This window comes from Coregonus clupeaformis, unplaced genomic scaffold (genome assembly GCF_020615455.1).
Source record: "Coregonus clupeaformis isolate EN_2021a unplaced genomic scaffold, ASM2061545v1 scaf0271, whole genome shotgun sequence".
NCBI lineage: Eukaryota > Metazoa > Chordata > Actinopteri > Salmoniformes > Salmonidae > Coregonus > Coregonus clupeaformis.
Window position 1 is genome coordinate 67009 of NW_025533726.1, and position 19714 is coordinate 86722.

Below are 19714 nucleotides of genomic sequence, written 5' to 3' on the forward strand. Positions count from 1 at the left end.
ACAGCAATTGCACCACCTGCAACTGCAGGGTTCTCCAGAAGGTGGTGCGGTCAGCCCAATGCATCACTGTGGGTACACTGCCTGCCCTCCAGGACATCTACAGCACCCAGTGTCACAGGAAGGCCAAGAAGATCATCAAGGACCTCAGCCACCCGAGCCACAGCCTGTTCACCCCGCAATCATCTAGAAGGTGGAGACAGTACAGGTACATCAAAGCCGGGAACTGAGAAATAGCTTCTCCATCAAGGCCATCAGACAGTTAAACAGTCACCGCTAGTCTTAGTCACTGTTCTAGCCGGTTACCACCCAGTACTCTACCCTAAACTTTAGAGACTGCTGCCCTATGTACATAGAGTCATTGAACACTGGTCACTTTAATAATGTTTACATACAAAACACTCTATTATGTGTACAGTGCATTTCAATTAACAGGTGTGCCTTGTTGAAAAGTTAATTTGTGGAATTTCTTTGCTTCTTAATGCGTTTGAGCCAATCAGTTGTGTTGTGACAAGGTAGGGTTGGTATACAGAAGATAGCCCTATTCGGTAAAATACCAAGTCCATATTTTGGCAAGAACAGCTCAAATAAGCAAAGAGAAACGACAGTCCATCATTACATGAAGGTCAGTCAATCCGGAAAATGTAAAGTGCAGTCGCAAAAACCATCAAGCGCTATGATGAAACTGGCTCTCATGAGGACCGCCACAGGAAAGGAAGACCCAGAGTTCCCTCTGCTGCAGAGGATACAGTGAGGGAAAAAAGTATTTGATCCCCTGCTGATTATGTACGTTTGCCCACTGATAAAAGAAATGATCAGTCTATAATTTTAATGGTAGGTTTATTTGAACAGTGAGAGACAGAATAACAACAAAAAAATCCAGAAAAACGCATGTCAAAAATGTTATAAATTGATTTGCATTTTAATGAGGGAAATACGTATTTGACCCCTCTGCAAAACATAACTTAGTACTTGGTGGCAAAACCCTTGTTGGCAATCACAGAGGTCAGACGTTCTTTTAGTTGGCCACCAGGTTTGCACACATCTCAGGAGGGATTTTGTCCCACTCCTCTTTGCAGATCTTCTCCAAGTCATTAAGGTTTCGAGCCTGACGTTTGGCAACTCAAACCTTCAGCTCCCTCCACAGATTTTCTATGGGATTAAGGTCTGGAGTCTGGCTAGGCCACTCCAGGACCTTAATGTGCTTCTTCTTGAGCCACTCCTTTGTTGCCTTGGCCGTGTGTTTTGGGTCATTGTCATGCTGGAATACCCATCCACGACCCATTTTCAATGCCCTGGCTGAGGGAAGGAGGTTCTCACCCAAGATTTGACAGTACATGGCCCCGTCCATCGTCCCTTTGATGCGGTGAAGTTGTCCTGTCACCTTAGCAGAAAAACACCCCCAAAGCATAATGTTTCCTCCTCCAAACACGGCGAGTTGAGTTGATGCCCAAGAGCTCGATTTTGGTCTCATCTGACCACAACACTTTCACCCAGTTCTCCTCTGAATCATTCAGCTGTTCATTGGCAAACTTCAGACGGGCCTGAATATGTGCTTTCTTGAGCAGGGGGACCTTGCGGGCGCTGCAGGATTTCAGTCCTTCACGGCGTAGTGTGTTACCAATTGTTTTCTTGGTGACTATGGTCCCAGCTGCCTTGAGATCATTGACAAGATCCTCCCGTGTAGTTCTGGGCTGATTCCTCACCGTTCTCATGATCATTGCAACTCCACGAGGTGAGATCTTGCATGGAGCCCCAGGCTGAGGGAGATTGACAGGACTTTTGTGTTTCTTCCATTTGCGAAAAATCACACCAACTGTTGTCACCTTCTCACCAAGCTGCTTGGCGATGGTCTTGCAGCCCATTCCAGCCTTGTGTAGGTCTACAATCTTGTCCCTGACATCCTTGGAGAGCTCTTTGGTCTTGGCCATGGTGGAGAGTTTGGAATCTGATTGATTGATTGCTTCTGTGGACAGGTGTCTTTTATACAGGTAACAAGCTGAGATTAGGAGCACTCCCTTTAAGAGTGTGCTCCTAATCTCAGCTCGTTACCTGTATAAAAGACACCTGGGAGCCAGAAATGTTTCTGATTGAGTGGGGGTCAAATACTTATTTCCCTCATTAAAATGCAAATCAATCTATAACATTTTTGACATGCGTTTTTCTGGATTTTTTGTTGTTGTTATTCTGTCTCTCACTGTTCAAATAAACCTACCATTAAAATTATAGACTGATCATTTCTTTGTCAGTGGGCAAACGTACAAAATCAGCAGGGGATCAAATACTTTTTTCCCTCACTGTAAGTTAATTTGAATTACCAGCCTCAGAAATTGCAGCCCAAATAAATGCTTCACAGAGTTCAAGGAACAGACACATCTCAACATCAACTGTTCAGAGGAGACTGCATGAATCAGGCCTTCATGGTCGAATTGCTGCAAAGAAACCAATGGTGACACTGTCTGTGATTTATTTAGAATTCAAGGCACACTTAACCAGCATGGCTACCACAGCATTCTGCAGCGATACGCCATCCCATCTGGTTTGCTCTTAGTGGGACTATAATTTGTTTTTCAACAGGACAATGACCCAACACACCTCCAGGCTGTGTAAGGGCTATTTGACCAAGAATGAGAGTGATAGAGTGCTGCATCAGATGACCTGGCCTCCACAATTACCCGACCTCAACCCAATTGAGATGGTTTGGGATGAGTTGGACCGCAGAGTGAAGGAAAAGCAGCCAACAAGTGCTCAGCATATGTGGGAACTCCTTCAAGACTGTTGGAAAAGCATTCCAGATGAAGCTGGTTGAGAGAATGCCAAGAGTGTGTAAAGCTGTCATCAAGGCAAAGGGTGGCTACTTTGAAGAATCTCAAATATAAAATATATTTTGATTTGTTTAACACTTTTTTTGGTTTGGTTACTACATGATTCCATATGTGTTATTTCATAGTTTTGATGTCTTCACTATTATTCTACAATGTAGAAAATAGTACAAATAAAGAAAAACCCTGGAATAAGTAGCTGTGTCCAAACTTTTGACTGGTACTGTATATTTATATACATTATTCTCTGACATTGCTAGTTCTGATATTACTTAATTTCTGTCTATGTTTCTGGATTATGTGTGTATTGTTTCTTAATTAAATGTTTATTGCTAGGTATTACTGCACGGTTGGAGCTAGAAACACAAGCATTTCGTTGCATCTGCGATACCATATGTAAATCTTTGTACATGACCAATACAATTTGATTTGATTTGAGCACCAACATGTGAGGTTTAGAAGAGCATATAACATTTGGTGTCAAATGAAAGCTAAGATTCTATATTTGGGGGAAATGAAGGCATAGATATGTTTTTCAACCATTTCCCATCCTAAAAATGTCTGGTTACAATGATGGAAAAGGGGTATTAGAAAACATCTACTAGAAAAAGTCTTAAAAGTTATTAGAAATACATCAAAACATAATAATCTTGAAGTAAAGGCCCCTGCAAACTAATATCAACATTTATACTTAGATTTGCATAAATGATTTGCCTTCTGTAGGTTTAAGAAATATTGTCTAGTGTCTTCTGTTACCGGGTGTTGAGTCAACGTCACTTAGTAAAAAATATATTTTTTAAAACTCAAGTTGTCATATCGTAGCTGTCACCCCACTTTTTCTGCAGACATCTTTGAATCTTAATTCGGAGTAGATATTTAACAGAGTTTTTGGAAAACGTGGCCACATAAAAAACTGAGGGAGATTTTACTGTCATTCTGTTGCCAAGCTTTGCATCTGCGCTGTTCCTGAAGTACATTTACATTTTAGTCATTTAGCAGACGCTCTTATCCAGAGCGACTTACAGTTAGTGAGTGCATACATTATTTTGTTATTTTTCATACTGGCCCCCCGTGGGAATCGTAAATGTGTTTAGTAAAATTGTTAAAGTAGACTTCTGCATATACAGTTCCTTCAGAAGTATTCAAACCCCTTGACTTTTCCCACATTTTGTTGTGTTACAGCCTGAATTTAAAATTGATAAAATTGAGATTTTGTGTCACTGGCCTACACACAATACCCCATAATGTCTAAGTGGAAATATGTTTTTACAAATGTTAACAAATGAATTAAAAATAAAAAGCTGAAATGTCTTGAGTCAATAAGTATTTAACCCCTTTGTTATGACAAGCCTAAATAAGTTCAGGAGTAAAAATGTGCTTAACAGGTCACATAATAAGTTGCATGGACTCTGTGTGCAATAATTGTGTTAAACATGATTTTTGAATGACTACCTCATCTCTGTACACGTACAATTATATGTAAGGTCCTTCAAACCGCTTAGGGATTTCACCATGAGGCCAATGGTGACTTTAAAACAGTTACAGAGTTTAATGGATGTGATAGGAGAAAACCGAGGATGGATCAACGACATTTTAGTTACTCCACAATACTAACCTAAATGACCGAGTGAAAAGAGGGAAGCCTGTAGAGAATAAAAATATTCCAAAACACGCATCCTGTTTGCAATAAGAAACTGAAGTAAAATTGCAAAAAATGTGGCAAAGAAATTAACTTTATGTGCTGAATACAAAACATTATGTTTGGGGCAAATCCAGCAAAACACATCACTGAGTACCACTCTTCATATTTTCAAGCATGGTGGTGGCTGCAAGCTGGTTCAGTCTGCTTTCCAACAGACTCTGGGAGACAAATTCACCTTTCAGCAGGACAATAACCTAAAACACAAGTCCAAATATAGTGTTGTCACACCCTGATCTGTTTCACCTGTCTTTGTGCTTGTTTCCACCCCCCTCCAGGTGTCGCCCATCTTCCCCATTATCCCTTGTGTATTTATACCTGTGTTCTGTTTGTCTGTTGCCTGTTCGTCTTGTCTCATCAAGCCTACCAGCGTTTTCCCCGTACTCCTGTTTTGCTCTAGCCCCTGTTTTCCAGTTCTTCCCGGTTTTGACCATTCTGCCTGTCCTGACCCTGAGCCTGCCTGCCGTTCTGTACCTTGTGACAATGTTCTGGATTACCGACCTCTGCCTGCCCCTGACACTGTTCTGGATTACCGACCTCTGCCAGCCCCGACCCTGATCCTACCTGCCGTTTCTGTACCTTTCGGACTCGGCTCTGGATTACTGACATCTGCCTGCCCTTGACCGGTCGTTTGCCTGCCTCCTGTTTTTGTAAATAAACTTTTTCTATTTCGAACTGTCTGCATCTGGGTCTTATCCTGAGTCATGATGGGAGTTGCTTACCAAGGCGACATTGAACGTTCCTGAGTGGCCTAGTTACAGTTTTGACTTAATTTGGCTTGTAAATCTATGGCAAGACTTGAAAATGGCTGTCTAGCAATGACCAACAACCAACTTGACAGACCTTGAATACTTTTTTTAATAATAATGTGCTAATATTGTACAATCCAGGTGTGTAACGCTCTTAGAGAATTACCCAGAAAGACTCACAGCTGTAATCTCTGCCAAAGGTGATTCTAACATGTATTGACTCAGGGGTGTGAATACTTATGTAAATGATATATTTCTGTATTTCATTTTCAATAAATGTGCAAACATTTCTAAAAACATGTTTATACTTTGTCATTATGGGGAATTGTGTGTAGATGTCAAAGGGATGAATACTTTCTGAAGGCACTGTAGGTGTATGTTTTTTTAAAACTTTGCAATCAATTGGTTTTGTATAGCATACAGTGAATAATTGAGTCTCAGCTGCACTCTGTTACCGTAGAATTGCCCTCTATATTTTGAGAGCGGTTATATATCACCAACCCCATAGCTGTTTACCAAAACAAGTGTCCAGATGGCTGTTGAAGTTGCTTTTAAAATCCCAGACTGTAGCATTTATACAACTGACAACATCTGAACCAGTCCAGCAGAGATTACAATTTTTTTTTTAGGATGGTCTTTTTTAACTTTATGTTAACCAGCTACAGACCTCATACCCACTGTTGTGAAGTACCACAACAGAGGGTATAGGAAACCTTGGTCCTGGAGTTCCACGGTTAATTCAGGTTTTTTACAGTTCACCTTTAGACCTGGGAAGTCAGGTAGGTATATTAAATTCAATACAACTGCATGTATCCCTTCAGGGGCAATTAAGAAAGGCAAGCCAGTTACAAGTACAGTATCACAATCAACACCACATCCTCCACATAAAAAATACTATACACAACAGACCTCATTCCCCAATACAATACATCCCCCCAAACAACACATAATACACAATACAATAACTTATTAATTGGTGGAATTCAGCCTGGTTGTAACTAAACACTGCAGTAGCGGCAAATCGTCCAAAATATGTGCCACAGCTGTTTGCCAGGAGCCTGTTTTTCGGTAAGGGTACCTCTGCACTACAGCATACATCTGGTTAATTTGACATGATGACCATACCTGCTCCTCTAATGTCATATCCATTTACTGGAAGTCCCTGTCTTTTGTGGAAAACAGAATCCAAAGAGACTACTAGAGTAGCCCTGCTAAGTGTGTTAGCATTGTCCTAACAGACTCTATCTCTGTCATATATTCATCCATACTATCTAAGTGGGTTTCGTGCAAACATAAAACAAACAAGGCAGAAGCTGATTTAATTCCATGCTTGAAAAAATACAAAACGTTCCAGTGCAATAAAGTCAAAAACAAAAAGAGAACATACATTTCAGTGTCTATGCCATCTTCTGTGCAATCACCAATTATGGCATAGAAGCATAGAAGCAGAAATTATGCTCAATTTTTATTTGGTTCAGTGCTTTATTGCACTTTGCACTGGCACTTTTTGTATTCTTTTGAGCACTGGCTTCTTTTTGTTCTTACTGTATGCATCAGCCACCTATCATCTAAGCCTGGGTGTAGACCCCCATACTTCTTCTCCTTGATGGTCTGGTTTCCCATATAATTGCTTGGGACAATTTGTGCAAGTAGATGCTATGTGCTATCTAGTATTAATGTTTGTTATCAACACACTATACACAAATGTATGATTAAAATACTCATTTCATGCAAGAACCACGTAAAATTAAATCAAGAACAAGTTGGAAAGAATGCTCAAAATCTCTTCTCCTCAGGGAAAGTAATTAACCCAGAACAGAACAAACACAAAAAGTATCATGACAGCATGCCCAATAGAGCGGTAACATTACATTCTGAGGACACCACAGAAAAGGCTCATTTGACTCAGTTTAAAGCAGTGTTTACCCATCATTCAAAAGAAAACATTAAAAAATGTCACATGCTGACTCTGCATATGGGACATTATAGCACTCTGTAGGTCATTCAATTAGTCCCTTCACTGCACCAACTACCCTACATTCGTACTCTGAGTTATTTGTACACCTCTGAAGACTCTTGCAACTTCCTAGCCACTCTGAAGATCTAAAGTATTTTATCTGTCATGACTCAAAAGCAGCGTTACCTTGTGACTGTTTAATAATGGTAACACAGGGTGTTAACACAACTCAATGGTTACTAAATATCCGGACTCACACTATGTGAGACATGGCTGCATCCCAAATGGCACCCTATTCCCTACATAGTGCACTACTTTTGACCAGGGCTCATACAAATGTCACCTTAATCTCTTCTTAGTGCACTACATTTGACCAGAACCCTATGGGTCCATGTCCCTATTCCCAGTGCTGTTGGAGTCAGACAAGCCTCCCACTCCTCCACTTTATGTATACTTATGTAACCATCCTCTGATCACTCTGCATCCAGCCATGCGGACAGCTGCTTGACATTACAGTTGCCCTGTAATGTGCTGTGAGCTTTTAGAGGTGCTCATTTCTCAGAAAAGGATAATGTAGCAATCATCATCCTGTGTGGCTCAATTGGTTGTGTGTTCAATTACAATTCCTGCATGGATCACATATACAGTGGGGAAAAAAAGTATTTAGTCAGCCACCAATTGTGCAAGTTCTCCCACTTAAAAAGATGAGAGAGGCCTGTAATTTTCATCATAGGTACACGTCAACTATGACAGACAAATTGAGGAAAAAAAATCCAGAAAATCACATTATAGGATTTTTTATGAATTTATTTGCAAATTATGGTGGAAAATAAGTATTTGGTCACCTACAAACAAGCAAGATTTCTGGCTTTCACAGACCTGTAACTTCTTCTTTAAGAGGCTCCTCTGTCCTCCACTCGTTACCTGTATTAATGGCACCTGTTTGAACTTGTTATCAGTATAAAAGACATCTGTCCACAACCTCAAACAGTCACTCTCCAAACTCCACTACGGCCAAGACCAAACAGCTGTCAAAGGACACCAGAAACACAATTGTAGACCTGCACCAGGCTGGGAAGACTGAATCTGCATTAGGTAAGCAGCTTGGTTTGAAGAAATCAACTGTGGGAGCAATTATTAGGAAATGGAAGACATACAAGACCACTGATAATCTCCCTCGATCTGGGGCTCCACGCAAGATCTCACCCCGTGGGGTCAAAATGATCACAAGAATGGTGAGCAAAAATCACAGAACCACACGGGGGGACCTAGTGAATGACCTGCAGAGAGCTGGGACCAAAGTGACAAAGCCTACCATCAGTAACACACTACGCCGCCAGGGACACAAATCCTGCAGTGCCAGACGTGTCCCCCTGCTTAAGCCAGTACATGTCCAGGCCCGTCTGAAGTTTGCTAGAGTGCATTTGGATGATCCAGAAGAGGATTGGGAGAATGTCAGATGAAACCAAAATATATTTTTGGTAAAAACTCAACTCGTCGTGTTTGGAGGACAAAGAATGCTGAGTTGCATCCAAAGAACACCATACCTACTGTGAAGCATGGGGGTGGAAACATCATGCTTTGGGGATGTTTTTCTGCAAAGGGACCAGGACGACTAATCTGTGTAAAGGAAAGAATGAATGGGGCCATGTATCGTGAGATTTTGAGTGAAAACCTCCTTCCATCAGCAAGGGCATTGAAGATGAAATGTGGCTGGGTCTTTCAGCATGACAATGATCCCAAACACACCGCCCGGGCAACGAAGGAGAGGCTTCGTAAAAGCATTTCAAGGTCCTGGAGTGGCCTAGCCAGTCTCCAGATCTCAACCCCATAGAAAATCTTTGGAGGGAGTTGAAAGTCTGTGTTGCCCAGCGACAGCCCCAAAACATCACTGCTCTAGAGGAGATCTGCATGGAGGAATGGGCCAAAATACCAGCAACAGTGTGTGAAAACCTTGTGAAGACTTACAGAAAACGTTTGACCTGTGTCATTGCCAACAAAGGGTATATAACAAAGTATTGAGAAACTTTTTGTTATTGACCAAATACTTATTTTCCACCATAATTTGCAAATAAATTCATAAAAAATCCTACAATGTGATTTTCTGGAATTTTTTTTCTCATTTTGTCTGTCATAGTTGACGTGTACCTATGATGAAAATTACAGGCCTCTCTCATCTTTTTAAGTGGGAGAACTTGCACAATTGGTGGCTGACTAAATACTTTTTTTCTCCACTGTAATTACAAAGTCTCTTTGGATAAAAGCATATGCTAATGGACATATATTACTATTACTGCTGTCAGATTGCCAAATAGAGTCTGTGTGTGGTTCTAATGGAGACATGTCCATCAGTGTGATTCAAAGTGAATGTGTAAAATCCCCCAGTTTACATATAGAGTTAGTGAACTCATTATGTCATTCTGTGATAAACTCAGAGTAATAACGTGCCGGTGTACGTCGATGCAGCGAGCAAGTCTTTCATCTGACTGATCTTTCATCTTAAAGAGCCCTAATCCCACCTCTGCCATCTGTTAGCCCCTATAGCTGACAAGGAGAGGGCTTCTTGGGTCTCCTTCATGTTTTGCTCCTCTGATGGGGCGCTTTGTTGCTCTCTGTTCTCATGTCAGAATATGCTAGTGCATGTTTGACAGCTTTTATGCCAGGGTTGAAATCAAAGGTGTCACGTGTGACCTCCAAATGTTAGTTTCCCACTATATATTTGACACATTATGCTTGAAGCTCTGTGTAAAAAAAGGCTTTTATGTGGTCATAAGCATGTTATAACAGTTTCTCAAATATGATTACAAAGTTAACTTCCAACTGTATATTTGACACATTAAAATACTTTGTAAAAAAGGCTATTATTTAGTCATGAGCATGTTATAAAATTAATTTCTAACTGTATATTTGACCCACTTTGCTTGAAACGCTCTGTGAAAAAGCCTATTTCTTGGTCATAATAAGCATGTTACAGCTGACAGCTTTGCAAAGTATGATTACAGTTTCAGGGGCAAAGTAGTTAAATTGTTGCGAGATGCTGTATGAAAGAGAGCAACCCGGCTCTCTGTGTTTGCTGGTCTGTGACCTGCTAGCACTGCCCACGGTTAAAGGGGAATAATGCAACCTCAGAGTTACACACAAATATACTTTATTGACACACACACGGATGAAATGGACACGGAAAGGTAGTGGATTTTATTTTACCTTTATTTAACTAGGCAAGTCAGTTAAGAACAAATTCTTATTTACAATGGCGGCCTACACCGGCCAAACCCGGACGATGCTGGGCCAATTGTGCACCGCCCTATGGGACTCCCAATCACGGCCGGTTGTGATACAGCCTGGAATCGAACCAGGGGGTCTGTATTGACACCTCAAGCACTCAAGCACTGAGATGCAGTGCCTTAAACCGCTGCGCCACTCGGGAGCCCCTGGTGGTGGTTCTGTAGAAGGAAATGAAAGGCAATGAATATACTGTAGACATACGATATCACGAGAGCTGTAATAAAGGTAATAATGGTCTATATAAATGGCATATAATCCCTGAACATGTTTACAGGTTACAAGCTATACTGAGGCAGCATACATATTGCAACAATAACAACTAACTATTAAGAACAATTTATGCGTCACGCAACTCACTTTGTGCATGCATACTGTAATATGCTGCTAGGATATATTATGTTCACTGTGACTACGTCTAGCCTATCACATGCTGCATCATTGGCATAAAGGTCACGTACGTTTACGTCAAGCGCACGTACTGTATGCTACTTTTGGAACAAGATGGCAAAATAAAGAAGTCAATTAAATATTCGCTGTCGATCCCGTTCCTTTAATTAGACACTAGGAGTGACAATTAAGCGGAAATATAACATACACCCCTGGTAACCATGAGCCCTAGCAACCAATCGGGCCCTAGGTGTGAAGGGCAAGTTTACAAGCCCCTGGCCTGCTTGGCTCCCGTGGGGGAGGGGAGCCTGCTGCCGAAGTTATAAAGTTACAGAGTTTGTCTCTGAGAGGGCTGTGAGAATGAGATGGTGTGCTAAGAGTCACCGGCAGGGAATTCGTAACAGCCACCCCTAAATATGATCAGCATATTTGCTAAATAAATAGTTCCCTGCCGGAATGTCAGTGTGGAGCCCACTGGGCCCATCAGTGGCAGGTCAGGAGGAGCCAGGGGGCAGAGTGCTGAAAGTGTCCATGTGACAGGTACTCCAAGGCATGGCTAGTCCACAGCTGCACTGTGGAAGCAACAGGTGTCCAGTCAAGTGCTGGGGTGGCACCCCAACAGAGGAAGGCCATTACTCAGCAGAGGAGAAAAGGCGCTGGCGGCGCTGGTTCCCCACAGAGGCGGGCCTTGCCCCAGCAGAGGAGAGCTGGCCCGGCAATGGTGGTTCTCCAACAGAGGCGGCACAGGCCCGAGCAGAGGATAGCAGCCGCTGCGGCGGGTTGTCCCCCCAGTGAAGGAACCGGAGGAGGGTCTGGAACAGGCCAGTCCTCTTCTGGCTGTGTCGGGTGGAGATTATAAGAGTACATGGCCATTTAAGGTCAGATTGTTCTTCCAGATGTTCAAACGTTTATAGATGACCAGCAGGGTCAAATAATAAACACAGTGGTTGTAGAGGGTGCAACAGGTTAGCACCCCAGAAGTAAATGTCAGATGGCTTTTCACAGCCGAGCATTCAGAGGACGAGACAGCAGGTATGGTAGAGAGGGAGAGAGAGAGGGAGGGAGAGGGAGAGGGAGCGTTGAAAACAGCAGGTCCGGGACAAGGTAGCACATCCGGTGAATTGGTCAGGGTTCGATAGCCGCAGGCAGAACAGTTGAAACTGGAGCAGCAGCATGACAAGGTAGCACATCTGGTGAGCAGGTTAGGGTTCCATAGCCACAGGCAAAACAGCAGAAACTGGATAAGCAGCACAACCAGGTGGACTGGAGGCGGGGACAGTCAGGAGTCATCAGGCCAGGTAGTCCAGGTAGTCCTGAGGCATGGTCCTAGAGTCTTCAGTAAAGACTTAAAGGTTGTGAACGAGTCTGCGTCTTTCACATGGATAGGCAGACCATTTCATAAGAATTGAGCTCTATAGGAGAAAGCCCTGCCTCCAGCTGTTTGCTTAGAAATTCTAGGGAAAATAAGGAGGCCTGTGTCTTGTGACCGTAGCGTATGTGTAGGTATGTACGGCAGGACCAAATCAGAGAGATAAGTAGAAGCAAGCCAATGTAATGCTTTGTAGGTTAGCAGTAAAACCTTGAAATCAGCCCTAGCCTTAACAGGAAGCCAGTGTAGGGAGGCTAGCGCTAGAGTAATATGATAAAATTTTGTGGTTCTAGTCAAGATTCTAGGAGCCGTATTTAGCACTAACCGAAGTTTATTTAGTGCTTTATCCGGGTAGCCGGAGAGTAGAGCATTGCAGTAGTCCAATCTAAAAGTGACAAAAGCATGGATTAGCTATTCTGCATCATTTCTGGACAAAACGTGTTTGGATTTTTGCAACGTTACGAAGATGGATAAAAGCTGCCCTTGAAATATTCTTGATATGTTCGTCAAAAGAGAGATCAGGTTCCACAGTAACGCCGAAGTCCTTTACAGTTTTATTTGAGACAACTGTACAACCATCAACATGAATTGTCTGATCAAACAGCAGATCTCTTTGTTTCTTGGGACCTAGAACTAGCATCTCTGTTTTGTCCAAGTTTAAAAGTAAAACATTTGCCGCCATCCTCTTCCTTATGTCTGAAACAAAGGCTTCCAGGGCAGGCAAGTTTGGGGCTTCACCATGTTTCATCGAAATGTGCAGCATAGCACTGAAAGTTGACATTGTGTTTCTGAATGAGGTAGAATATATAGTGAAAACAATAGCGGTCCTAAAACGGAACCTTGAGGAACACCGAAACGTATAATTGATTTGTCGGAGGACAAACCATCCACAGAGACGAACTGATATATTTCCGACAGATAAGATCTAAACCAGGCAAGAGTTTTGGTTTCCAATCTCTCCAAATGAATGTGGTGATTGAAGGTGTCAAAAGTGGCACTAAGGTCTAGGAGCACGAGGACAGATGCAGAGCCATTGTCTGACGCCATTAAAAGCTAATTTACCACCTTCACGAGTGCAGTCTCAGTACTATGATGGGGTCTAAAACCAGACTGGAGCGTTTCATATACATTATTTGTCTTCAGGAAGGCAGTGAGTTGCTGAACAACAGCTTTTCTAAAATGTTTGAGAGGAATGGGAGATTAGATATAGGACAAAAGTTTTTTTTTTTTTCTGGGTCAAGGTTTGGCTTTTTCAGCAGAGGCTTTTTTACTGCCACTTTTAGTGAGTTTGGTACACATCCGGAGAATAGGGAGTTGTTTATTATATTCAACATAGGAGGGCCAAGCACAAGAAGTAGCTTTTTTAGTAGTTTAGTTAAAATAGGGTCCAGTAGGCAGCTGGAAGGTTTAGAGGCCATTACTATTTTCGTGAATGTGTCGAGAGATACAGGATAAAAAAACTTGAGTGTCTCCAATTATCCTAGGTCCTGGCAGTTCTGTGCAGACTCAGGACAACCGAGTTTTGGAGAAATACGCAAATTCAAAGAGGAGTCAGTAATTTGCTTTCTAATGATCATGATCTTTTCGTCGAAGAAGTTCATGAATTCATCACTGCTGAAGTGAAGGCCATCCTCACTTGGGGAATGTTGCTTTTTAGTTAGCTTTGCGACAGTATGAAAATACATTTTGGATATTTTTTATTCTCCTCAATTAGTTTGGAAAAGTAGGCTGATTGAGCAGCGGTGAGGGCTCTTCGATATTGCATGGTATTGTCTTTCCAAGCTAGTCGGAAGACTTCCAGTTTGGTGGAACGCCATTTCCGTTCCAAATGTTCTGGAAACTTGCTTCAGGGCTCGGGTATTGCTGTACAGGGGTGTCACAGACTGTCACACTGGGACCCAGGGCGGTAGCTGGGTCAGGAGAGGATGGGACCTCAGGAGATGGTGTGAGTTGTGGACTGGGGGGCCCAGGTCAAGGCTGGATGGTTCGTTGGGTGTAGCAGCAGGCAGGTCAGGTCGGTCCACTGGGGACTGCTGCACTGGCGTCTGCGGGATAGATGGTGCCGCTGAGGACTCCAGTGCTGCCGGCTGCCGGGTGGACTGGAGGGCCGACGACTGCTGGGTCAGCTGGGGTTCGGGCTGCTGCTGGCCTAGTAAAGGGGCCTGCGGCCCTTGGCTAGGCGGGGGTGCTGTCTCGGATGTCAGCTGAAGTGCTGGCTCGAGCATCGATGGCGACTGGGCTGGTTCTAGTCCCGGAGATCGCAGAGCCGTCACAGGTTGTGACCGGACTGTCTGTCATCCGGGATGTCGCTGGGCCACAGGCGGGCAGTAAAACAGCAGGATATGTGGTGCTGGGTGTGGTGGAAGAGGTTCCTGCTTTGCTATATAGAGCGTAGGAGGCAGTAGAACCTCCCTGTGGGCTGCCAGTGGCGCCCCCAACATTGGGGCCGCCCTGTATTGCCCTAAGCACTGGGAAGCCAGGTGTAACAGCTCAGGATAGCGCTGCTGTAGGAATGACATGAACATCATCTTGCACTCCTGCTTCCACCTCTCCCACATGTCCGCTTGTTGCAGTCCACCATGTGGCAATGGGGAGGTGATGGTAGGCGAAATATCTGACCAGAGCCATCCCCTGCTGGCTATGTTGCTAAGTCACTTTTATGCATGCACACCATCCCACAAGTCCAAAGAGATGCTATTGAGTCCACTTGTTTATGGGCAGAGACAGAGATGTTGCTCTCTGTCACTGCTTGAGGGAGACTGATGGTTGGGGATCTGGGACCCAAGCTGACTGCCTGTGATTGGCTGACCCCACGGTGTGATAAGGCCCCTGGTAACCATAACCCCTAGCAAATAATCGGTAACTAGGGCCCTAGGTGTGAAGGGCCAGTTACGAACCCCCCTGGCCTGCTTGGCTCCAGTGGGGGGATGGTAGCCTTCTGTCAAAGTTAGAAGGTTACAGAGCTTGTCTCGGAGAGGGCTGTACGAATGAGATGGTGTGCTAAGAGTCACCAGCAGGGAATTTGTAACACTGTACATTGCCCTCCCCCTGCGGGCATGTGTCCACTGCACTCTTCTCCAAGGCTGCCAAGGAATATTGCCTCTTTATCTCTCCACAGCAGACCTTCTCTCATCCCTTCCTCCTCTCTCCTCTCCTCACTTCCATGGATGTTTAAAGGATTTGTGGGATTTAGGACGCCTCCCGCCTCTTCCCCTATATTGGTGCCTGTTTACACACACCACAGACAGTTAATGCCTGAAATATTTATAAAACAGACAGAAAGTCCACAGGCAAGTCATGGCAGGTTTACAAGGTTGTTATTTAACTTTAATCGTTCAACCACGCAGGTGACAGCAATTCCAAGAAAATCGACCTACCGCTTCAAATGTGGCAATGACATTCTATATAGTTTAGCCTTACTTATGCATCGTTTCACAGCATGGATGTAATGCCTGAGGATGAGGGTTCAGAAAGCAATAAACTAAATCCATGTGTGACTGGCTTATACTGGCTTTGTGTGATTCTCTTTGACTGTGACCTGCCATTGTAGATTGTGTAAGGTCTGTTCTTAGGCTGAGTTGCTTTTGCTAGACAGATTAACCTATCAGTTGTGTGTACTGTCTGTTTTCTTCAAAGAGCACCTTGGTTGAACCCCCTAGCTCCCCTCCTAATAGAAAAACTATAATTTCTTAGTGGTGTACTTGTCTTTCTTGCACTAACACTTGCACTTGTCTTTTCTTACTAGCACTAATTTCACTGATAGCTGCTTTTTCAAGGAACGGTTTTACTTGCAATGACTGTGATTATGTGGTTGTCTTACCTACCTTTGTTGAATGCACTGGCTGTAAGTCACTCTGAATAGGAGCGTCTGCTAAATGACCAAAATGTCAAATGTACTGTCTGGTTCAGGAGAATATCACTCAAGTGTCAATGTCATTCTTTTGTGTGACTTTAAAATCATTACTTTGATGTTTTTATCAAATTTCTATTCAAATTATATTATCGATATATTCACATTCAGTCTCCTCACAGTAGTCAAGATAACCCCCATCATATTACAGTGAGATATCTCCCATTGTATTAGGCAATATTATCATCTATTTCATGTGTACTTCAAAAGAGCTGGCTTTCCTAACTGCTGACGGATAATAAGAAAAAAAAGAACAGACTCTTCTCTTTTTGCAGTAGTGTTGGCAGGAAAGCTGTCAGATTGAGATAAGAACAGACATTTGTCCTCCTCTTTCACTCTCTATAGATCCATATAAAGGTCATTCATTTGATTATGATACATGGAGTGTAGGTTAAGATGTTATGCAGTACTCACCACAGTGTGTGCACTACTCACAGACTGCACTGGCTACTACTTATTTTATATGTTATTTGATAAAATGTTCTAAATTGGTCTCTGTTGCTCTTTGCCACACCCAAAGGAAGTAATATATTTGTGACCAGTGAGAGATAAGGGTCAATGATATATACTGTAGCCAGTGGTGTGCATGTAAATCTTGGTGGGGCAAACTCAAAAAAAATGTTGGGATGCATGCCAGCAAAGCCACTACACAACACAACACTAAACAATACAATAATTGCACTATAACGGTGACAAACGGTGCCCACAAACTGTTAGGGCCTACATAAAGCTGTCCCAACAGCAGGTCTTTCTTTTCAGCACCATGGAGTGAATCCTTACCACACCTGGCTATCAGCGGAGCCTTGTCTGGCAGCGAAACAATTAATTCAGCCTCATTTACTACCTTTAAAAAAACATAGCTGATATGGCTGACTTGCTTAAACAAATGTGATTTCTACTGACAATTGAGATGTACAAACGACGACGAGTGGATAAGAGGCAATCCGTAATTTCGATTAAGACATTAATGAGCGAGCTAGGACGGACGTAGTCAATATAACTGTTTGTTCAGCACTTTTGAAATGTACAGCGACAGAATTAAGAACATGGGCCGTTCTTACAGTATTCTCCCTGCATACCAAGTCAGAACCGTAGGATAAATAAAGGGGGCATACTGTATAAGCGGACAATGAAAGCTCTTACAATATTTGATGATGACATTTCTCTAAAACAGGCTATAGGTTACATGTGCACCACCAAGTCAGAACAGTAGGCTAAGTTATAAGGAGGAAAGGGACCAAATTATTAGGGTGAGGCACATGGGCTACTAACAGCTTACAACACAACATACACTTGGTATTACTTTCTTAGCTACAGTATACATATCTCCCTGGCATTTTACTTTATTTATGCAGCAGCATACAATACATTTTTGGACTCAAATTGTTGTGCTGTGCTCACTGGAACAGGAAGGTGGCACGGCGGATCTTCGTGGGCAAATTTTGTCATCAAACTTTGTCATCAAAGTCTGGCATTCTCTGGATCTATGGTGCTTTCAAGACAAATGGGAACTCTGAAAAAAACAAGGTAGAATCATGGCGTCAGTGATCTTCAGGTTGGAGCTCTAGAAAGAGGCCTGAGTTCCCGACTTGGAATTCCGAGTTGGATGACTGTTCAAAATGTATTTTCCCTTTCGGAGCTCGTTTTTTTCCAAGTTCCCAGTTGTCTTGAACTCACTGAAGTCTGAGATTTCCCAGTTCCGAGTTTCCAGTTGTTTTGAACGTGGCAGAAGTCATGCTGGATTGACAGCATGGCCAATATTGAATGTTTATACTTTTAAGCTTGGAAAAGAGACCCTTAAACCCAGACTTGGACCACACACCCACTCCACTGAATAGCAGGCTAGTGATTGCTTTGCAATGCTTGCAGTTAGCCACTGATTCCTTCCAAACCACTCATTATTGAATTTGTGATTTCCAACTTGTTGTGTAATGTTTATGTCCAATGGCTGATGAGCACCAATACGTTTTATCTATAATTTCTATTCATAATTTATCTTCATATGACAAGGATTGAAAAGGATTTGCCAGTAGATTGTCGACTTGATTCATGATGATGACTGCTAGCTTGCTAGCTAAGATTTTGAAAGTATAATGTTGACATGATCAGTCTAATCAAAGCTACGGTAGATATAACAGGATTTGACGTAATTTTATCTGTGTCCAATGACCTTGAGCCTTCTTGGATGGGCACTTCTAATGTAACTCTATTTTCGAGCTCTCCCCGTAGATTTTGCGGTGACGCAGTGTCCCCATGAGTGACAGAACACTGAGCCAATCACGGCGTCAACTAGAGAACAATACCAACCCCTACGCTCCATATTTTCCGCTGGCTGCCCCACCACCACAGAAAGCACTGAGCTAGGCTGAAACACCTGCATTTTAGAGCTGCCTTACTCAAGAAAGCAAAAAAGAGACCATGTTTGTATGCGGCTCTATTAACTCAATTATTATAATTTTTTACATTGTTTGTTTACATCTCGTGATGAAAAGTAAAATGGTCACAATCATGTGTGTGTCCCAAATGGCACCCAATTCCCTACATAGTGCACTACTTTTGATCAGGGCTCTGGTGAAAAATAATGCACAATATAGGTACCATGTCTACCGCAGAAAAGGAAGATGATCATAGTAGGCCTATCATTTGCTTTTCTGAATTGACCAAATTTCGTTACAATTACAATCAACTCTGATACAGTCAATCAACCCCCGACTGGCATAGAATTACTAGATAATAAGATCATGACTAGGAGATTAATAGATTATATTTCTATGTTGAGGAGCAACATGATTTGCTCAGCTTTCACAGAGGATGGAACAAACCATGTCACATTATTTTATGTGCCTTCTGCATGAGTTGTTCAGTGAATGTGGCTGAGGCTCTGAGCTATGAGTCATACAGCCATCATTCATTATTGCATTGAGGGGGAATATGCAGCAGAGATGGTCAGTGGCCATAGTAGCATTAGCATTCCAATGTGACCCAGTTTCCTACAGGTTAACCTGCAGGTAGCTACCAGGGGACAGGTGCTCTACTTTACACTTAGTTTGGATTAGATTGAACTCTTTGGTAACACTTTACTTAAAGTATTTCATGCATTATGATGCAGTTATAATGCAATGTAAGACTTGTCATAAAGAGCATGCATGACTCCCTAATAATGTCTTATCATAATCATCTCATAATGATCCTGACTAAATGCTGTCCATTTTGAGTAAGGTGATATTTCATGATACGTGAGAGGCATAATATATTGCAAGCCTTATAAGACATTGACTCAAACAAGTTAAAAAAGCATTAGGCCCACACCTGCAGGCTTTATTTGATTTCTTTCAACTCTATCAACCAAAATAGATGATCATTTCCGAATCAAGCGTCGCACCCAACGTAGCACCCGGTGTGTGTGACATAAGTGTGAAGTGAATGACGGTGACTGACGCTTACTTTCAGCATACAAAAGACCAGCAGATGGCAGCAATCACTAAGCTTTTCTTTTTTTCTTTCGTTCACATTTTTAAGGGAGAATGGTGATTTTTGTT